The sequence below is a fragment of the Macaca thibetana genome, chromosome 6 (genome assembly GCF_024542745.1).
Source record: "Macaca thibetana thibetana isolate TM-01 chromosome 6, ASM2454274v1, whole genome shotgun sequence".
NCBI classification, from domain to species: domain Eukaryota; kingdom Metazoa; phylum Chordata; class Mammalia; order Primates; family Cercopithecidae; genus Macaca; species Macaca thibetana.
This window is the reverse complement of record NC_065583.1, coordinates 26,339,124-26,359,956: the sequence shown is the minus strand read 5'-3', so window position 1 is coordinate 26,359,956 and position 20,833 is coordinate 26,339,124. Positions and strand designations below refer to the sequence as shown.

The 20,833-nt window shown below is 39.5% G+C and overlaps 1 long non-coding RNA gene across 1 annotated transcript; it reads left to right on the top strand.

Annotated features, from left to right (window-relative positions):
- Positions 1 to 6,077: 6,077 nt before the first annotated feature.
- LOC126956761 (uncharacterized) lies at positions 6,078 to 16,480 on the top strand. The gene is made up of 3 exons (XR_007726463.1): positions 6,078 to 6,405; positions 15,023 to 15,180; positions 16,238 to 16,480. It is a non-coding gene; the product is annotated as an uncharacterized LOC126956761 (long non-coding RNA).
- Positions 16,481 to 20,833: the final 4,353 nt, after the last annotated feature.

Sequence of the window (20,833 nt, the reverse complement as noted above, 5' to 3'; positions counted from 1 at the left end):
CAACCAACAATGTCTTCCTGGCAAGGAACAACATACTAAAAGCTTTTATCTATTTTTAAATGAGGAAAATTTTTTCTTTTAGTTCTGTGGATTTGGTAGAAGTTTGTGGGAAGGGCTCTGATTTTTTTTTTTTTTTTTTTAAGGTGGAGTGTTGCTCTGTTACCTAGGTTGGAGTACAGTGGCTTGATCTAGGCTCACTGCAACCTCTGCCCCTGGGGTCACGTGATTCTGATGCTTCAGACTCCTCAGTAGCTGGGATTACAGGCGCGTGCCACCACACTAGGCTACTTTTTGTATATTTTTGGTAAAGACGGGGTTTTGCCATGTTGGCCAGGCTGGTCTCGAACTCCTGATCTCAAGTAATCCACCCACTTTAGGCTCCCAAAGTGCTGGGATTATAGAGGGTGAGCCAACACACCCAGCCAAGGACTCTGAATTTAAGATGGGGTCTTTTTCTGAAAATTTCACTTATGTGTCTTTGGAATTTCATACACGTGAGTAGGTTTTGTTTGTTTTTTGCCAGATTTTAGTCATGCTTCTGGTTTCCATGTGAAAGCCTCACCTAACTGCCCTGCTTGCAGGAGGGTACTGAGCTAGAAGTCAGAAATCCTCACTCTGCTGCTGTCCAAAGGGGCCATTTCTCCACATCATTTCAACTCCTCATTCTGGAAAGGGTGAACCAGGTTAAGCCTAAGAACTCTTCTGACTCTAAACTTATTAATGTTCACCAATACTTCTAGAAGATAATGGTCAAAAAAAAAGAGAGAGAGAAAAAGAGTAACTTGATGAATAGGCCCCAAGGTTGGGAGTAATTGGTCGCCTGCTTTGGGGAAATCTCAGAGGCAGTGGGAATGTTCCTTGCCTGAGACGGTGCTTCCTCTTATGCATTAGTCCCCCATTATCCATGGGAGATTTGTTCCAAGACCCCCAGTGGATGTCTGAAACTGTGGATAGCACCAAACTCTCTATATTCTAGGTTTTTCTCTATACGTACATGATAAAGTTTAATTTAATTTATAATTTAGGCACAGTAAGAGATTAACAACAGTAATATAATTGAATAATTATAGCAATATGCTAGATTATGGGTAAAAAAAAAAACTGCAGAAAGCAAAACCAAAAATAAGGGGGAATTTTTGCACTTAAAAATTCCACTCCTAGTACTTTGTTTCTTTGAATTATGTCATGTCCCTTTTCTTGTTTCCTTTTTGAAAACGTGGATGTTCTCACCAACCAGCCTCATTCTCCTCAGATGTTTTCTTCCACGTGTTTAGAGTGCTTTCTTGAGGTTTTGGGGTGGGGGGTGGAGGAGGGGCTGGTTGTCAGCCCTCCATTTTTGCCCCCTCTCCTGTCTCCCGGTCTTCTGCTCTTCTTACCTCCCCTTACCTGCAGCCATCTTTAAACACTCAGCCAAGCTCTAAGCTGCGGCTTCCTCCTTCCTGCTCCTCATCTAGTACTTGTTCATCTCTTTTTGCGTTTATGCAAGTTGTCAAAATATTCTTTGATTGTCCTTCCTTTTTCTCTTGCTATCGTGGATTGTAACTTAAAAAAAATTTTAAATTACCATGGTGATGGTGTCTCTGAATGGGAAGTCGGTAAGTATTGATAGATTTTTTAAAATGCAGGCAATTCCTTTGCATGAAGATTCACTCTGATTTGTATTTTAGTGTAAAACCCAATTCAAAAAATCTTATCAACTTACTAATAACTATTCCTTTAAATACTCCTCTAAATATTTGTACAGTACTCACACAAGTAGTAAATAAATATTTATTAATTTAACAAATTGTATCTCCCCAAATACTTAAACATTGGTTGCAAACTTATTTAATAAACTCTTTAATAAACTCTTTGGAAGTTTATTACAAGTTTGCTATATTAGAATCTCTTTAATGCTGTAAGTACCTAAAATGTAGAAAACAACATATGCAAAATTATTTCATGATTGCTAAACTGATTATTAGACTGTTTAAAAATCCAACCTAGAGTGTGAATGTCATAGATTTCTCCTTCTTTTTTAAAAAATTCTCTTACTATTACACCAGTTTAAATTGTGTTTTGTTTTTTTATAAACTATAACTAGTTGGCTAAGTTTAATGCCCCCCCCCCACAAAAAGTAATAAAAAATGTCTTCCAATGATTGCTTTCTTAAGTTTGCTATAGTTTTACCAGACATTATTTTACATCTTCCTGGGGTGTATTCATATTTGTCAGACTAAAAAAAAAAATACCCTTTTAAGTCAGTAGAAGTTTTAGAATTTGGGTTGGTACACAATTGGTTAAGTTATGGGCCTTGGTTATGAGGTCCAATGGGATTCAAACCCAAGCCACTCGTCATTAGGCCAAATCCCCTCTTATGATCAAGAGTTATTTGTCATGGTTCTCTGTATTTCATATGGATTAAAAATTTCATTTTAAATCTGGCATATTTTCCAGAAATGATGTATGTTTTAAGTTTTGCTGGGCTGGCATTATCTATTCCGTTGTCCTGCCATCACAATATATTGTCCTGATAGGTGAAAATTATTGGAAATTTATGTATGCTTAATCAGGACTTCATTATTAATAGGGTTAGTTTGAGCTTTATTCTTCTAAGATATAAGCAGTCAAGTCCACTTAGTTCCCTTTAGTCTTTGGCAGACAACTGATTTATCATCTTGGAGCACACTGCTACACTTTTGTTTAAATTGGTTATTGTATATAATCATTGGTACTAATGAGCAGCAGGGATCTCCTTCCACTTGGTTATTGTAAATAAATTGTCATACTGGTCACCTTTCCTGAAATAGTCTCTACCTCTTTGGGGGCCATTTTTCTCGCATTCTGGGGGGATTTGTAGACTAAACAATATATATTCATTTAAACCAAAATGCTCTTAAAATATGAAAATATATAATAACACACTGCTACTTATTAAAATCAATAAAATTAATTACGTTCTATTTATTCTTGTTTTGTGTTACAATTATCTTTTTGTGTGTTTTGTAGTCTCTTTTGTGTACCATTATGCAGTCATGGCCTTATGGAGTTTTTCAATTAACTATGATTATTTCATTTTTGATGCTCATATTGGGCAGTGGCACTCCATTTAAGCCAGCTCCGTTGCTTTTTGCCATGTCTGCTTTCTGGCAATAACATGGTGATCCAGATCAATGACTTTTTTTTTTTTTTCTATTCCCAGATATAAGAAACAATCTTTTAAGGAGTAAAGGAGGTGGGGTTCCTAGCTTCTCTAAATGAATAGTAGCATTGGAGATCTGGGCTTTGTGATTTCTCATGAGTAATAGTTGTAACAAAAACACTATACCTATTTTGGGCCACATTGGTGATGAAGCTTGAAAAGATTGTTTATAAGCTTCTAGGTCCTCATTGAACTTTTACAATTTGACATATGTTTCTCTATTTTCATTTTTTTATTATCTGAAATTTCAAAGATCATCAAGAATTTCTCTTATGGTAAAAATAGTGTTGCATATTTAGTCTGCTATCTTGAGACAGAAAACCCTCTGTGCATGGTTTCAAACTTGCACTTTTGTGGTCATTCTGAACAGAAAATTTTGCATCTTTTTATGTCACTGAAACTTACAAGATTTTTTGATTTTATGACTACTCATAAACATAATTTTAATGGCTATATACAATTTCGTTGTTTAGATGTACCTCAAACATTTTCCTTTCATTGGACAATTAGCTGTTATTTCTTCATTTTTTTATTTTTTGCTATGATAAATATCACACTGACAGACTTTTTTGTGGGTAAGGCTGTAACCGCCCAATGGGTTCACCTTGCCCACTGCCTAGACAGGGCTGATTTATCAAGACAGGGGAATTGCAATAGAGAAGGAGTAATCACTCAGAGAGACTGGAGTTTTATTATTACTCAAATCCGTCTCCCTAAGCATTCAAGCATTCAGGGATCTTTTTTTTTTTTTTTTTTTTTGAGACAGAGTTTCACTCTGTCAGTCAGGCTGGAGTGCAGTAGCACAATCTTGGCTCATTGCAACCTCTACCTCCGAGGTTCAAACAATTCTCCTGACTCAACCCCCCAAATAGCTGGGATTACAGGTATGCACCCCCACGTCCAGCTAATTTTTGTATTTTTAGTAGAGATCGGGTTTTGCCATGTTGCCCAGGCTAGTCTCGAACTCCTGACCTCAGGTGATCCACCTGCCTCGGCCTCCCAAAGTGTTGGCATTACAGGCGTGAGCCACTGCGCCTGGCCTAGAGATCAGAGTTTGTTTGTTTGTTTGTTTATTTATTTATTTATTTTTGAGATGGAGTCTCACTCTGTCATCCAGGCTGGAGTGCAGTGGCTCGATCTTAGCTGTGGTAAGTATTGCTTTCTAAGAGGAATTCTTAGTATTTGAATTACTGCATCAAAGGGCATGAACTGTTTTTTTTTTTTTTTTTTTTTTTTTTTTTTTTTTTTTTGCTTAGAGACAGAGTCTCGCTCCTTCACCAGGCTGGAGTGCAGTGGCGCGATCTTGGCTCACTGCAACCTCCGCCTCCGGGGTTCACGCCATTCTCCCATGTCAGCTTCCCGAGTAGCTGGGACTACAGATGCGCACCATCACGCCCGGCTAATTTTGTTTTTGTATTTTTAGTAGAGACGGAGTTTTCACTGTGTTAGCCAGAAAGGTCTTGATCTCCTGACCTTGTGATCCGCCCGCGCTGGCCTCCCAAAATGATGGGATTACAGGTGTGAGCTACCGCGCCCGGCCAGGATCGGAGTTTTTAAGGATAATTTGGTGGGTGCGAGGCAGCTGTGAGTCAAGAGTGCTGTTTGGTTGGGTTGGAGATGAAATCATATCCAGGCAAAGTTGTCTTGGCTGAGTCAGTTCCTGGGTGGGGTCACAAGATCAGATGAGCCATTTTATCAATCTGGGTGGTGCCAGCTGATCCATCAAGTGCAGGGTCTGTGAAATATCTCAAGCACTGATTTTTGGATTTACAATAGTGATGCTATCGCCAGGAGCTATCCCCAGGAGCAATTTGGGGAGGGTCAGAATCTTGTAACCTCCAGCTGCGTGGCTCCTAAACCATAATTCCTAATATTTTGGCTAAAATTTGTTAGTCCTGCAAAGGCAATATAGTTGCCAGGCAACAAGGGGGTTTATTTTGGAAACAGGCTGTTATCACCTTTGTTTTAAACTATAAACTACAAATTAAGTTCCTCCCAAAGTTAGTTCAGCCTGTGCCCAGGAATGAACAAGGGCTTGGAGGTTAGAAGCAAGATGGAATTGGTTAGGTCAGAACTCTTTCATTGTCTTAGGTACAGTTTTGCAATGGCCGTTTCAAGGTCTTTTGTGGTGAGCATTGCTTTCTAAGGGGGAAATTCTTAGTATTTGGATCAAAGGGTGTGAACCTTTTTTTTTTTTTTTTTTTAAAGAGACGGAGTCTTGCTCTGTCGCCAGGCTGGAGTGCAGTGGTGCAATCTTGGCTCACTGAAACCTCCACCTCCTGGGTTCAAGTGATTCTCCTGCCTCAGCCTCCCAAGTAGCTGGGACTACAGGTGTGCACCACCACGGCCAGCTAATTTTTGTATTTTTAGTAGAGATGGGGCTTCACTGTGTTGGCCAGGATGTTCTCCATCTCCTGACCTCGTGATCCACCCATCTTGGCCTCCCAAAGTGTTGGGATTACAGGTATGAGCCATCGCGCCCGGCCCAGGTATGAACATTTTTAACTCTTTATATGAAAATAAGAACAGTAATAATAATACCTAGTTCATAGGGTTGTTGTAAGGATGAAATGAGCCAATGTGTAAGGCACTTAGGATCATTTCTAGCACAGAGTAAGTATTCAGTCACTGTTGGCTGTGGCGTTAGGGAATACTGAACTGCCTCCACAGTGGCTCTACCCACTTCCTCTACTACAAGCACTGTTGGAGACAGCCAAGCAGGCAGCTTCTGAGCACAGAAGCTTTCCAGGAAGTCTGGGTTTTTACTGCGAACAAATATCTCCCAGCTGGCCAGTGAAGGTGGTTGCTACTGTCTTGGCTGCTCACCAAGAGGGACTGAGAGTTCCTATTCGAAACTGCTGAAGTCTGACTCACTCTCAGCTGCTATAGTGGTGGGTAAGGATAGAAGTCAGCCTGGGGACCGCAGACAGGCCTTAATGCAACCCATCGAGGGACTGAGTTTCCTGAATTTCTAGTAGGCAGCTCAAATTACGAGAGGCTGTGCTTCTGTAGAAGATCTTCACATCCATTTCCAAGATGGCTCCCCAGTATCCTGAAAGCAGTAGGAACAGTGGATTTCAGCTCTGCAGGCCCTGTGCTAAGGGATGTGGAAAGTTGGAAAAAAAATCATAAGGACTGAATCATAGGAACTTATGATCCCATGGACTCTATACTATAGAAAGGACTGTCATTGTTGTCCTCTAGTGCACCTATCCCCAGGAGCTGTGAGTATTGTGGCTTATCACTTTTGTTCCCCGTCCTCTCACTTCCTCCCAGCAGCAGCCAGTGACTGACTGATGTGGTCCTCAGGTGCAATAGATGCTTCAGAGCACTGCACTCCACCCTCAGCCTAACACTAAACTTTGCTGGATACTACATTCCAGTTGAGCAACTTCCTTGCCCTATCCTGCTTCCTTCTCTCACATCCATCCCACCGTGCCACTCAGCATGCCTTGGATAAATGAGGTGAACCCAAACCTCTCTGTTTTTAGGAAACCTGACCCAAGACTGGGAGATAAGATTAGTCAACAAAGTAGACTATTCTTTGATATAGGTAAGCTACATCTATATGAGATACAGCTTGCATCTGTATCAAAGACCCAGTTGTGTCTAAGGGATGGGAGGAGGAGAAGGGAGGTTATTTGCTGGAGATGCTAACCTTTGAGCTGGGTGTATATGTGTAAATACATAGTATATATATTTATAACATAGATATATACTTAAAAGTAAATAAGATTATTTCTTATAATAGCAATTGTTATTAAAAACTATAATGTTAGGCTTGAGGGGGATGTGATATAATGTGATGATGTAGGATAATTATTTTGACTTTTTAGTTCTGTTCAGTGTGGTCTGCACAGCTCTCTCAACATTGTCTGTATAACTAAAGGTCAGCAGTCTGGTCCTCTTGCTCGTATCCTGGTACCCTGATTCTAGAATTCAAGCTGCCATTTATTTAACACATAGGTCTTGAGCATTTACTGTGTGCCAGGCATTGTATTATGCACTGGAATTTTTTTGTTAAAAAAGGATTAAGTTGATTCACTGCTCTACTGTTCACCTCTCTAATTGACTCATGGGTAAAATGGAGGTGATAAAATCCAGTTGGGCGCGGTGGCTCATGACTATAATCCCAACACTTTGGGAGGCCAAGGCAGGAGGATTGCTTGAGTCTGGGAGTTTGATACCAGAATAGGCAATATAGCAAAATCACGTTGCTACAAAAATTAGCTGGGCCTGTAGTCCCAGCTACTTGGGAGACTGAGTTGGGAGGATCGCTTGAGTCCAGGAGGCAGAGAATTTAGTGAGCTGAGATCACACTACTGCACTGCAGCCTGGGTGACAAAGCAAGACCCTGTCTCAAAAAAAAAAAAAAAAAAAAAAAAAAAAAATCCAGCAGTCTTGGAAAAGTCTGAATCATTCCTCCCCTTCCTCATAGCTTTTTCAACTGTTGGTTCACAAAGAGGAAACTTGTTTAATGTCTTTCTTTATCTGCTCTTACATTATTAGGCAGCAGAAAAGGCCCTAGTGTGAGGATTTTTGTAAAGACTTAACAATTTTATTATGATATGAAAGAATAATCATGTTTTATCTAAGTCATCCTGCCTGTTAGCTACACATTAGAAGAGGGAATTGAAAACTCCAGAAATTCATGCTGTTTTCCCTCCCAGGACCAGAAAGACCATGGAAAAGCTATGAGAAGTGTTTCAAAAAGTTGCACATCGTTTAATGGATAATAAACTCAGAGCCCTGAGACGTATAAACTATACAATTCAATAGAATTTGCTTTTTCAAAAGCAGCTGCAAGAAGAAAACCCAGAAAAACACACTAGACAACAGTGATCTTACACACAGCTAAAAATCCATCCCATGTTGTGGAAGAGGAAATCAATAAACACTTTCCAAGAATTGAAATTCTCTCCTCCCAGAGGATAGAAAGGGATCGTTTTAGTGATCTCAAGATGGCAGCTCCAAAATGTATTTGCTCTACAATTAACTTTAAGAAAAAAGTTAAAACATCTGTAATTGATGTGTTAAATGGGGTAGGACACACTGAAAAAAACTTTACTTTTTCACTGTTTCCCACCTAAGTTTTTGCTCAAGTGTACACAAGTACACGTGTGTATTCTCTCTCTCTCTCTGTCTCTGTCTCTCTGTCTCTCTCTCTTTTTCAGGGTCAGTAATTCGTCCTGGGCCTATTGGTGTAAATAGGCAGGTCCTGTAGCTTATCTTCAAGTTCTCAAATGATAAAAAATCCACTAGACTTTTTAGTTGCTCAAGGAGTCTCAGTTTAGTAATTGTCTTGTTCCACATAACAGGAAGGGCTTGAAACTTCAGTTAACCCTTCTCCTCTCACTAGCCTTGGCCTGGGCTGGCTTCTCTATTTCTCCACCTTTTCACTTATCCTCCTGCTCTCTGTTTGGTTTCTAGCTAGGTAATCTGGGAGAGATGGAGTAGGGGACAGGATGGAGTAAAGATGATCAGGATATGCCACCCCAAAACATGCCACTTTGGCATAAGGATTATTTTGAGCTGAAAGTGATTGAGAATCGACACATAGAGGAAGAGTTCGCTGCCCTCCCCTTATCTGCCTAAAAGCAGGGCATACATTTTCCCTTGAGAAAGGTACCCCCATTGTGCCAGAACAAAAAGAGAGAGGCTTATCATTGAAGGCAGAAAATCAACACCAAGATGAGTTTGCATAAACGAGGCCTTACCAAAATAGCCCTTATCTTCCATTAGTCTCCCTCATGTATTTCTTAGTCATATCCCCACAATTTATCATCCCTTGAAGCCCAAACCCCCTCTCCTTTGTTAAAAGGGTGTATAAACCCGCAAGTTCAACTGCTTCTTTGAGTTTCAGTTCTTTTCTGTGAACGCCCATGAACATAAATATTGATAAAAATTGTGTGCGTTTATCTGTCTTTTGTTATTTTAATTCATAGGCCAGGTTCTGAACGTAGGAGGGTAGAAGAAAAGATTTTTCTTCCCTAATGTAGAAAAGGGAAGAAAGGATTTAGGAGACTGGCAGTGGTTTCTTTTTTCTTCTGTGTTTGACCAGCATTTAAAGCTGACTTTCACTTGGGCTTAGTGAACAGTCACAGCTGTCTACTTTCTTGGGAATCAGTGGTGGATTCTTTACAAGTCCTACCATATAGGGATAATTTTTCTTGTATTCTCTGCAAAGCAGATGATTCTATTTAATCTGTGGGCCTTTTTTATTTTCTCTGTCACTCCGAAGGAATACATGGTTCATTCTGACTCTCTGCTGTCTTCTTATCCCTCCAGACAGTGCTCTAAGCCAGGATTGAAAGAATGTGTCTAGCAGCCAAGAGATCTTTAAGCATACTTACCCCCTGCCCTTTGTGGATAGGTGGCTGAATCCCAGTACAGATGGGTCTCTTTCTGCCCCACTGCCCTGAGGTTCATAGCCAAAGCTTCTGACCTTCAGATTTCTAGGCATCAGTCAGACATTGGTCCATGATTTCTCCAGCTTTCCAGGATACTCATACCAATCTCTTGGGGCAGCTAGGTGATACAGGCAAATAGAGAAAATTAAAAAATACTATAGAATAATAATGACCTTTTCATAAAAATACTTTTCCAGCTGAATTTTTAGCCACAGTGTAAATAGCTTAGGGTTGAGAGATGGGTGAAGATGACTCTCCTCTGAAGCCAGGTCTGATGGTCAAAGTTGCTATTCAAGAACCAGTCTCGTGGATCGCAGTGGGAGTGATAGGGCTCAGAAACAAGAGTAGACAGGTGGATGCAATTATCATAATGAGTGGCAGGGTCAGAGTGGCAGCAGAGCGGGCCTGATCCACAGGGCTGAGATATGCTTAATGAAACACAGAAGGCCTAGGAGTAAAGGAGACAGCTGCCAATAGGTGTACTATGCAGTCAACAAGGGTATCATGAAAAGAAACCCCAGGAGGCTGAGGACAGTTGCTCTAATATAAAGTCTTGATTATTTGTCCAGTTTTCAGACCTGATTTGGTTTTCAAACTCAGAATGCATTGACTGACGAGGGGGCTGGGTCGTCAGAAGGAATGACCCTGTAATGCTGTGGCAAAGATACACAGTAATGGTTTTCCCAGTGCTTCCACAGTGGGACCTATGGCCATGTACGCTTGTATTTATGTGCTGGAGAAAAGAGGAATACCAAACTTTTGAGGACTCTTGGACACAGGGCCCAACTTAACACTGATGGTTGGAGACCTGGTGCTTATATTGACACTTGGAGACTCAGAGTGAAGTGAATATGGGATCCAGGTAATAAACAGTCCTGGCCAAAGTCCTGTTTACAGTGGTCCATTTAAGTAATAGACCCACCTGATAGTCATTTCCTCTCACTCTTAATGTAAAATTGGGATTATCATACTTAGTAGCTGCCACGAGCCACACATTGGACAACCCATGGGGTAAGGGGTGTCATAGTGGGGAAAACTAAGTGAAAGCTCTGAAAGTGTAACTCCCCTCACACCCCTCAACAAAGTAGAGCAAATCAAAAGCAATACTGCATTCCAGGACAGATAGGGGAGGAATAGCTATAATTTGTGCCACTTTTAAGCATCAAAATGATGCAGGAGTGGCAGCCCCTATATCTTCAATTAGTTTACCACTCTGACCCCTGGAGAAACCTCATGTGCCCTGGAAAATAAAAAAAAAATCTTCAGAAAACCAACCATGCTGAAGCCCCAATCATGGCTGCTGTTCCAGATGCAGTATCTTTGCAAGGATAGATTAACATGACCTCAGAAACATGACATGTGGCCACTGATTTGGCAAACACATTCTTTTCTATTCCAATGAGAAAAGAAAATCAGAAATAGTTTACATTCATATATAGTGGTTAGTAATATACATTTACAATTTTGCCTGAGAGCTTTGTTAACTCTCTTGCCCTCCGAAGAGAGCTGGACCATCTGGTCATTAGGCAGAACATCACATTGATCTACTGCATTGATTTCATTATGCTAATCAGGCCCAATGAACAAGAAGTGGCTAGCATGCTAGAGACTTTGGCAAGACACATGCTCTCCAGTGAATAGATGATAAATCCTGTAAAGATCCAGGGACAGACACATCAGTAAAATATCTAGAGGTTCAGTAGGGGGAAAGGCAGCTCAGGTCACCCTCTCCAAAGTAAAACAGAAATTATGTATCTTGCACTTTCCTTCAATGTCTGGTAGGCTTCTTTGTGTTCTGAAAGCAACCTATCTCCGCATCTGAGAGTATTGTTCCAGTCCGTTTACCAAATCATTCAAAAGGCTGCCAGGTCTGACTGGGACCCAGAGTGGAAAAAGGCTTTGTAGCAGGACCAGGCTATGGTGAAAGCAACCTGCTGTTTGGGCTACACAACCTTGAAGAGCCCATGGTATTAAAGGTAACAGCAATAGAAAAAGATGCCACGTGGATCTATGTCAAGCCTCAATGGGAAAAGCACAACATAGGCTATTCGTTGTTCTAGATCAAGAATAATATGCCTTTATGCACCCTTTGAAGAACAACTCCTGCCATGCTACTGGACCTTGGTAGAGATCGAGCATCATGAGTTACTGGGATACCATGTGTCTGGAATTGCCTATAATTAGCTGTCCCTATACTCACCAAGTAGTAAGATTAGATGTGCCCAAGAATACATTGTAAGGTGGATGTGGTGTATCTGGGGTTGAGCATGAATAGGACTAGGGTACAAGCAAGGTGCCCAAGTAGGTAGTGCGGAAATCAGTGTCATCTTCTTTTGCATGAAAGCCCTTGCCTCTGCATATACCTCTGGCTGTATGAGCTATCCTTTAGGACCAGCTGAGAGAGGAGGAAAGAACTCAAACCTGGTTTATGGATGGGTTAACATGGTATGTGGGGGCAGGCTGAAAATGATGACAACTGCTTTGCAGTCTGGAGATTGGCCTTGAAAGACAGTGACAAGGCAAAATTCCCTCACTGGGCAGAACTTAGGGTAGTGCACCCGACTGACCGTTTTGTGTGTAAGGAGAAGTGATCCACTGGTTAAAATATATATGGAATTATGGGCAGTAATAAATGGCCTGGCCCTTGGTGGGGGACACATATATTTCTTGCTTTCTATCTTTATCCCTTTCTCATGTCTTTCTTACTCTTTCTCCTTCATTTTAATATAGTACTTGGAATGTATAAGTGCTCATTCATCCAAACATCCATTCATGCCTGTTCTGTGCCAGGCATTGTTCTAGGTGGTTGGAGGAATTCAAATGAATCAGAGAGTATCTTCAGTTTTTTCATCCTCTTTCTCCATCTCACTTGCACTTACCGTGTGCTTTCTACATGCCTAGCACTGTACTCACTGCTTTCTAGGTGCACTATCTTGTTTAATCCTCAGAAAATCCAATGAAGAAGATTGGTGATGCTATGAGATGAACTTGACACAGATGCTCACATAACTTGTCCGAGCCTCACAGTCAATAAGTGCCTTGCTGGAATTTGAACCCAGGCAGATTCTTTGTTTTGAGAAAAGAATCAATGCCAATATTCCATGAGGGTTCACACATGAAAGGCCAGTCATTAACCCCATTAACATAAGCAAGTTCTATTTTCTTGTTTGTATTCTTCTTAGGTATTTTAATGTTGATATGGGTAAGTTGTCCTTAAATTGCCTTTGGATCTCCATTGTTACAAAGGGTCATGATCCAATAGTATTCTTCACTGGCCATTCTTTACAAGAACTTGTGAGACAGATCCTCTTTGAGCTTTCAACATGACACTTTCTAGTTCTTTATGAGAAAGTATTTTGTATGTTTTCTTAAAGAAGCCTGCTTCCAACAAGTTACTGGGAATGTAGCAGCTACTACATTAGCTGTGTGATTGACACACGGAAAGGTCAAATAGCTTGCCCAAGGTCATTCTGCAGGCTAGTGGCGATGCCAGCACATGATCTGTAGATCTGGCTCTGTGCCCTTAGCTGTGACCATTGGATCAAACAGTCACCTTAAAATCAGGGGGCACCTGTAAGCAGCTTCAGTGTGGCACATGCATTGTATACCGTTGGTATTTCAGCCACTATTCTTATGATCAGCAGTTTTGCTGTGTTTTCAGAGGCCTCAGTAATTGCCTGTTTATGGTAAGCACTTGGCATTTTTGCTTAGTTTTATTTTTTTACTTTGTATTCTTTAATCCATTTTAATGTTGATGTCATCATTGGTAATAATATAATATTGGGGAACTTCAAAAGAATAGCATTGGTATGTGAACAAAACTCCTGTTTTACTCGATGAATGTGCCTTAAGTCAACCTTGTGAAATCTTCCTTGTGACACGAATCACGGTGTGGATGTTGATCATGGAAGCTGCCAGCAGGTCTGAGACTTTACTTTAAATGATTTTGCATAATTAGTTGAGGGCCACAAAAATTACCTCATAAACTGGCACATTTTAAGAGATGACTTTATAAGCTGGGAAATGTATGTCGTCTCAGCAATTATGCAATGAATTAACAAATCCATGCTTGTCATATAAAATCCCTTCCCACTCAGGAATAGGCCCATAACTGTAGAAAATTATAAAAGTTCTCCAAAGATGTATGTCAGACAGGTTTGGTCATTTGCTTTCTTCTTAATTTAAATTCTTACAGTTACTTATAATATGATTATAAGTTACTCTAAGTAACTTATAGTTACTTCTATAGTTACTATATTGTTACTTATAGGACAAGGACTAGGGTGACATGAATGAGGTACTTGCCTCAGGAACAAAATGAAAAAGGGTGCCAAAAACTCAAGAATCAAGATAAAGTATTTTAATGCAATATTTTTAAAACATCAAAATTACTACTAAAAATCCTTGGTGAACAAAATATCAACATTTTAAGTAAAGTCAGAAAATGACCCATCTTAACCCAATTCCTGGTCCTGTCTGCTTGTCTAAATACTTCCTGTATCCCACGCCACCCGCTCCCCGACCTCCCCCACCTCCACCACCCCACTGTAAGCTGCAGGAGGAAGAAACCACCTCTACCTTTTTCACCATGGTATCGGCAGGGCCTGTCACATTGGATGTGCTCAGTATGTCTTTTTTTTTTTTTTTTCTTTACCATGAATGAATGAAAAGTAGTTTTTCTAGTGGAAGGAGGACTAGGCTGTGAATCTACAGATAGCCCATGCCAGCTACTCACTGTGTGGCCTTCATGAAGTCACTTCTCTCAGCCTCATCTTTGAAAAGAGGGCATTGAACACTATGAGTCTTGTGGGTCTTTCCAGCCTTTCCACAGTAAGATTTGTACTAGATATTAGGACAGGCTATCATCAGGGGGATTCATCCATCCAACCATCCAAGAACATTGATCATTTGCCATCCTAGTACCTAACAGTGGGCTCGATGCTGGAGAAAGGAAGATCAGAAACAAGGGTCTCTGACCTTCATGAGCTCACAGTGCAGCCGGAAGGCAGACATGTGGGCAGGCATGGGGGAGTGTAATTAGAGCTTAATAGATTCCAGAAGAAACATTAGGGAGGAATCCCCGAGTCTCCCAGGGGCATTCCACATTTTCACAGAGGATTTGAGCAGGGAGAGAAGGATGAGGAGGCGTTTGTCAGCTGAAGAAGAAAGGGTGGGGGCTTTCCAGCTTAGAGTAGAGCATGTGTGTAACTAGATGTGTTTTCTTCCCCTTTCCAGAGAGTCCCATATGGAAGGCAATGGATGCTAAGAATAGAATGGGGCCTTTTAAAATTAAACTCGAGGGTGAAGGGGGAGACAGTGACTTTTTTTTTTAGTATAGTAAGTAGAGGAGTTATACTACCGGGGGTTCATCTCTGCAGTGCAAAGTTGTAGGTTTTTTTGGTTTGTTTTATTTCATTTTTTTTTTTTTTAGAAATGGGGTCTTGCTATGTTGCCCAGGCTGGAGTGCAGTGGCTCTTCACAGGTGCCATCATAGCCCATGACTGCTCCGAATTCCTGGCCTCAAGTGATCCTCCTGCCTCAGTCTTACAAGTAGCTGGGACTACAGGCATGCACCATCATCATGTCCAGGTACAGTGCAAAGTTTTGGTTGTCCTTAAAGTAATACATACTGAGGCCAGACTCCTCCCTCTCTTGGGGGGCTCTGTGCCCTCTCTTTGTCTGCCCTAACCATCTAAAACCTCTCCCCACCCTACCTGAGAAAATGATGGTCCTATCTTGGCTGAAGGTGGGATATATGAAACTGGATGAGGTAGAGGCATGTGTGTATATGTGTGTGTATGTGTATGTGTGTGTGTGTGTGTGTACTTTTACATGGTCAAGTGTCACGAGAGAGTGTGGTTTATGGGGTTAGAGAATTATATGCTGGAATAAGTGAATTTGCCCCATAATGGAAAGGATTATGGGGGAATTTTGGGGGGGATAGCAATAATCAGGGAATCCCGTCTTCCTGGTTTCACAAAGGAAATAACCTTAGCTAAAGGTCAGGTGATGTTTGCAGATCATCCAATTGCATTCTCTTCCCACTGGTATCCCATTCTCTAGCTGGGTAACTCAGCTACCATTGTTTAGATGATCTCCAGGTTATGAGAACTCATTTGATTGGTTTAAAATGCCAGAAAGTGTGTGCTTGGCTAATCATCTAAATGCTTAGGTTAAAAAGAGAAGAATAATAAACATTTTTCTTTATATTGGAAAAATTCCCCTGGTGGTGGTTAAATTTTATGATATATGTCCTTTCATTTACTGTCTTACTACTATATATACTTCAACAGACAACCCTTATAGCAGCACCCAAGAGTAAGATGCCAAAAACAAAAAATAAATGGGGGAGAGGGGATTTGAATGCTCTCAGATTGGGTTTTTAACAACTGTGATCCAGTCCAGGTTGACCCCTTATATAGTAGTTGATTATCCTACAAATCAGCATTTCGGTCAAGAAAACTGAGCCCCAGCACAGAAAGAAACTCCCTTCCAGGGCTCCTGGATTGAAACCTCTGTTTCAGAACAGCCCTCTGGGGAGCTCCTCTCCATGCAGAACTGATGCTGAGGTGAAAAATAAGGTCTCAATGCAGTTAAAGGCTTCACTGCCTGGCAGTCATTTGGGAATGCCTTTGCTTTTTTTCAGAGAGCATTTGAGGTTGATGAGTTCTGATGACTGTGACCTGAGGCTTCACAGGCCAAAGGGAGAGATGACTGAAGCCGATGTTTACTCCCTCCCTCCCTCCACCTGATTTCACAAAGGGAATAACCTTTACTAAAAGTTTGCAGATTACACTCCTCTTCCCACTGGGATCCCATTCTCTAGCTGAGTGACTCAGGTACCATTGTTTCGATTATCTCCTGCATTTTAGGTAGTGTCTCTTTCCTTTTGTCCTACCCTAAGAGAGGAGAATTTCCCAACAATGATTATGAGGCTGGCTCTGTGCAAGATAAATAAACCCTGACAAAGAATAGCATTTGTAAATTGTATTGGTTCAAATGCAAAGCAACATTAAATATTACGTACTTTTTTCCTCTTGTCATGACCTAAAAATTGTAATCTAAGTAAAGAAAAATAAGGAGGCTTTATCTTGTGGACCAAATGTAATCAATTGCTTTTGGGAGTGCTGTGTTGAGAAGGGTACCGAGGCTGCTTTCAAGCTCAGTGAGTAAGAATTCTGTGATCAACAAGGCCTATCTGATGAGTCTGGGAAAGGGAAGTACTGGCACATGTGCCAGAAGTTTGCATCATGTTGATCTTATGTTCTAAACTTCTCTCTCTCTTTTGCAATCACAGGCACTCTTTACATCCTTTAAGCCTAGCCTCCCAAGTTCCACATGTTGGTATCTTATGCAATTAGATATACTCTCAACTCACAAAGTGTGTCTTTCTCTGCTAGTAATTCTATAATCTCTACCTCTTGTTAATATTTTGTATGCTTAGCCCTTATGATAGCAATCAAAGGATTACTAATCTTAAATCAGAGTACAATTTTTGCCTATTAATTTGGAAAAAACTTTGAAAATTTTGTTAGCTGGTGTTAGTGATAATAGAGAATAAAATGGGCACTGTAATACACTACTAGTGTAAAGGCAGTTTGCTAAATCTTTTTGGAGGACAACTTGAAAATGTATATTAAGGGTCTTAAAATGTGAACATATCTTTTGATCCAGGAATGATTTTTCTTGGCATTTAATCTCAAGAAATAATCATGAAAGAACAAGTATTTATACTCGTGTGTATACATTGAAGTGTTACGTATAATAGACAGAAGTAAGAAACAGATACAGTTAGCAAGCTAAATAACTATGATGTAATACTAATAAAAATAGCAGCTTCCTTTTATTATCTATATACCAGATACTTTACATATTTTACCTTATTAATTTTCTATATCAGATGAGGAAACTGAGGCTGAGAAAGGTAGAATTTCCAATCCTAGTGATATGTGTAGATTAGTTAATCTGAAAGCCTCCTATTATAAAACATGTAGAATTGCTGGAGAAAATATAACAATACTTAAATGACCTATTTAAATAAATAGTTGCCCTGGCAAGAACGTAAGGAAAATCCCTAGGAGCCAGAAATGAAGAGGATGTTGAAACAGTGAACGTCGAGCAGAAGTGTTGACTGCTCTGAGGATAGAGCTGGAGATGGGGATTTCTGGTCTCTGTAACCATGGGGCTTAGATGTTAATATCTATGTGACGTTGAAGATGAGGTATACCCTAGGTGAGGTGTGGGATCTCACACTCTGAATAAAGTTGGATTTCAGTGAGTAGGTGGACTAGGAAAAATGTTCACACATTGTCAAAGTGGGTCAGCAAGGCAGTTCTTCCCTCTCTAAGCACTGACTGAAAAATAAAATCAAGTAAAAAGTTCTGAATGGGATATCATAATCACTGGCCTACTCCATTGAAGTGGAGATTTGAATGTAAATGACCCAAATGATCTAGGAATTATGCCTTAAAGTCATCCTGAGCTGGTAATACTTTGGGAATACCCAACAGAAGCAATTGTAAAACTTCTTTGAAACGAGGCACCTAAAATCTAGATTAAACATTATTCTCACTGACAAAACCCAAAATATAAAGTTTTATATAAAATTATACATATTTATTTAAATTTACTACAAACTACAAAATAGATGAAGACAAAGAAAATCCAACACAAGAAAGAGCAGAAACACAAATGAGCGAATTCAGATCTTAAAGCACTTTAAACAATAGGATTATCAAATGAAGACTACAAAATAAGCATGTTGTGAGGAAGAAAATCTTAATCTTAATGCAGAAGAAGCAGTCAAATTTCAATATCTATTCATGAGCAAATTTTAGCAAACTAGAAATGGATTAAGGGAATAGCCTCTACCAATAAAGGGAATACAATAAACATCATACTTAATGGTACCATGTTGAACTAACTCTTTCCTTCTGAGATTGGGAGTAAGTAGGGATGTCCTTTAAATTCTATTAAAAATATATTGAAGAAACTAGCCAGCTAAATATAGCATGAAAAATAACAAAAGCATAAAGTTTAGATATTCTTATTTATAGGGGCTATGATTGGGTATGAAGAAAATATAAAAGAATCTGCAAGTGATTTATTAGGTGTGTTGTATAATTTGGCAAGGTTATCGGATACAGGGTTGACAGCCAAAAATCAATTGCATATCTATCAGTCAGCAACAAAAAAATAGGAAGTAAAATAAAGAAATATACTATTTAAAATTATATGAAAAGGTCATATATTCAGGCATAAATCTAACTGAAGAGCAAATCCTCTGTCCAGAGAGATACTAAATATTATTGAAAGAACAGCTACACAGGGAAATATACCATGTTCATAGATTGAAAGACTAAATATTGGTAAGATATTAATATTCCTCAAATTGATATATCAAAACTAAGCATGCCCAGTAAAAATCTTAGCAGGCTTAATATCTATATCTATTATATCTATGTCTATGAATGTGTATGTATTTTAAAACAATCAAAATTACAGAAAATTAGAAACATATTCAAAGGAATTTTTTCCTTAACTTTGAGAGCAAGTTGCTGACCTAATGCCTTACTAGTACCAAATAGTCTGTCTACTTCCTACAAAGACATTTTCCTTAATTACTACCGAAACAGAAACCCTATATTGCCTATATAATTCTCAGACCTCATTTAAGTTTCACCTCATTTAAGTTGTCTCAATTATGTCTTTCATAGACAATGATCTCTTTAGAATCAGACTTAGTTGTCATTTGTCTTTAGTATTCTTCAGTACGAAGCATTTCCTAGTTTCCTTGTCTTTCATGACCTTGACACTTTTGAGGGTTACAGGTCAATTATTTTGTATAATGTCTCTCAAGCCAGATTTGCGTGGTGTTTCCTCACAATTAGATTCAGAGTGTACATCTTTTAGAGGAATAAGACAGAAGTTATGCTGGATTCTTAATGAATCCTATCAGATGCTGCACACTTTCAGTTTGTCCTATTATCAGTAATGATCTCTTTGATTGCTTGATTAAGGTAGTATCTTGCCAAGCTCCTTCACTATAAATTTACTGTTTTCCCCTTTGTAATTAATAAGTATTTTGTGGGAAGGTACTTTGGAAATATGTAAATATCAAATGGTTTTCTATTTCATCCAATAGGCTGTATTCTACTTTTGTCATTGTTTATTTTGATGTTCAGATTGTCCCCAATTTGGCCAGTGGAAGCTCGTTCAACCTGACTTGACATGCTCTCATTACTCTTTGAGCACTTTCTTCCTTTGTGGCACAAAAGATGTTCCAGGTCCATCTTGTACATTCTGTCTTTTCCCAGGAATTTGTCATCTCTCCAAGGAGTTTTGGTTCCTTTTAGTGAAAAATGGAGTCAAGACCTAGACGCAACGTGTGCACATTGATATTAGAATATTAATTACTTTTAGGCTTTCTCAATGTACAAAAGGAATACATATATTTATATACACAAAATCTAACTGTGTATTTAAAAATCTGACCTTATACTAGTACCTTAAATTGCAGTCCAACACAACAGAACGCATTCTAGTTTTGTCCTTTTCTGTATATCTAATTCCCTACTCTGACAGTGAAAACCCTGGCTTCTATTATCTTTAGTATATTAACTTATTTAATCCATAGCTCTTTATATCACCAATTCATGACATTCATTTCCTCCTTTTCCCCATATGGATGCCCTCATTACCCTGTGTTGGCTCTGAGGCCCCATGTCATACTGCCCTCACCCTCCATCTTCTTTATGGACTTCCAATCCACTTGCTTGGGCTCTCACATGCTTCTCTAAGCCACCAAAGCTAGCCTGCTTCACCCATTGTGGATACCTCTCTTGTTCTTTACCTAATGATTTAAGATGAAATTGTTTGGGAAGGGAAGGAGAAGTAGAAGAAGCAAGCACTGAAGAGTTTTCTGTGTGTTTGTTTTTTCAGGTATGGGGATTATCAAATAGATAATAAAATATACATGGAAATGCAATAGAATGGGAATGGTGAAAATGATCTTGAAGATGAAAAAAGTTCTAGACGTTACTGAATATGAAGACGTATAAATATGACACTATGATGTTTGGGCAAGTATAGACAAAATTGTAATGAATAACTTTCCAAAACAGAAAACACCAGGCCCAGACGAGTTCACTGGTGAATTCTACCAAGCATTTAAGGAAGAAATTATACTAAATCTCTGTAATCTCTTTTAGAAGATAGAAGCAGAGGGGATGCTTCCTAACTC